This window comes from Colobus angolensis, unplaced genomic scaffold (genome assembly GCF_000951035.1).
Source record: "Colobus angolensis palliatus isolate OR3802 unplaced genomic scaffold, Cang.pa_1.0 Scaffold66, whole genome shotgun sequence".
NCBI lineage: Eukaryota > Metazoa > Chordata > Mammalia > Primates > Cercopithecidae > Colobus > Colobus angolensis.
Genome location: NW_012120265.1, coordinates 128,156 through 130,411, shown reverse-complemented (window position 1 = coordinate 130,411; position 2,256 = coordinate 128,156).

Genomic DNA, 2,256 nt, shown 5'->3' with positions numbered 1-2,256 from the left:
CTCACTGTAACCCTGTAACTCTGCCTGCTGGGTTCAAGTGATTATCCTGCCTTGGCCTCCCAAGTAGCTGGGATTAGAGGCATGAGCCACCACGCCCAGCTAATTTTTGTATTTTTAGTAGAGATGGGGTTTCACTGTTAGCCAGGCTGGTCTCAAACTTCCAACCTCAGGTGATCTACCCACCTTGGCCTCCCAAAGTGCTGGGATTACAGGCGTGAGCCATTGCACCCGGCCCTTTTTCAGATAGTTGCAATCTAGGGTTGGTTGAATCAGCAGATACAGAAACCTCCAATACAGCAGGCAAGAGGCAACTTTTATTTTATTTTTATTTCTTTATTTTTAGAGAAAGGGCCTTACTCTGTCACCCAGGCTGAAGTGCAGTGGTGCAATCATAGCTCACTGCATCCTCGACCTCCTGGGCTCAAGTGATCCTCCCACCTCAGCCTCCCAAGTAGCTAGGACTAGAGGTGTGCACCACCATGCCCGGGTAATTTAAAAAAAAAAATTTTTTTTTTGGTAGAGATGGGGTCTCGCTTTGTTGCCCAGGCTGGTCTCAAACTCCTGGCCTAAAGCGATCCTCCAGCTTCAGCCTCCCAAAGTGCTGGGATGACAGGCGTGAGCTTATGCACCCATCTGAAAGAGGCAACTTTTTTTTTTCTTTTAGAGACAGAGTTGCGCTCTGTCACCCAGCCTGGAGTGCAGTGGTGTGATCTCAGCTCACTGCAGCCTTCACATCCCAGGTACAAGCGATTCTCCTGCCTTAGCCTCCTGAGCTGGAACTACATGGTGGAAATACCATCATGCCAGTATAATTTTTGTATTTTTTGGTAGAGATGGAGTTTTGCCGTATTGCCCAGGCTGGTCTCGAACTCCTGACCTCAGGTGATCCACCTGCCTCGGCCTCCCAAAGTGCTGAGATTACAGGTGTGAGCCGCTATGCTTGGTCACAAGAGGCAGCTTCTGACTGCAACCCCATTGTGTTTTGCCTCCCAGATTGTAAGGAGCCATGTCCCCTTTGTGGGCACCCTCTATCTTCTCTGCATCCAACAACCCAGTTTGGACTGGTGTTCAACTGGAATTCAAGGGCCCACGTTGCCTGGTCCAAGCCATGTTTCGAAAAAGAATGACGAATGATCTACAGCCTCCTCTGAGTAAATGAAATCACATCTTCAAAGCCCATTTTATGTAAAAGGACATTCTCATCCTGGAACAGTTGTGGAAGGCTATTTTTAAAATTGTCAGGAAGCGTCTGGGAAACAAAGAAACTACCTCTTGAAATAATGGAGTCAATATTTCTGCCCCTTATCAGATCAAGTTCCTTTGAAACATGCTGCTTTTTTTTTTTTTTTTCCAAAATTTTCCCCAAAGTTACTAGGACCTGTACAAATTGTATCATGAGCTGTTTTTGGAAAAATATAAGAGGAAATGGAAATATGATGGTTATCGCAAGCTTATTCCAAAGAGATGACGTGATGTGGGCTTGCCTGGGTAGAGTCGTATTTACGTTGAGTGGTCTTTATTTTTATTTTTATCAAATTATTATTATTATTTTGAGATGGAGTTTTGCTCTTGGTGACCAGGATGGGGTGCAATGGCATGACCTCGGCTCCCTGCAACCTCCACCTCCCAAGTTCAAGCGATTCTCCTGCCTCAGCTCCCCGAGTAGCTGGAATTGTAGACGCCCGCCACCATGCTGGGCTAATTTTTTTATTTTTAGTAAAGATGGGGTTTCACCATGTTGGCCAGGCTGATCTCAAACACCTGGCCTCAGGTGATCTGCCCACCTCGGCCTCACAAGTAGTGCTGGGATTGCAGGCATGAGCCACTGCACCCAGCCGAGTGGGTCTTTAAATATCACTCCTTGATTTGCTTTCTGGTTTGGTTTTGTTTTGGGGACAGGGTCTTGCTCTGTTGCCCAGGCTGGAGTGCAGTGGTGTGGTCATAGCTCACTGCAGCCTCGACCTCCTGGGCTCAGGTCATCCTCCTACCTCAGCCTCCTGAGTAGCTGGAACCACAGGCATGCGCCACCATGCCCAACTACTTTTTAAAAATTGACCAGGCACAGTGGCTCATGCCTGTAATCCCAGCATTTTGGGAAGCCGAGGTGGGTGAATCATGTGAGGTCAGGAGTTCAAGACCAGCCTGACCCACATGGTGAAACCCCATTTCTACTAAAAATACAAAAAATTAGCCAGGCATGGTGGCGTGTGCCTGTAGTCCCAGCTACTCAGGAGGCTGAGGCAGGAGAATCGCTTG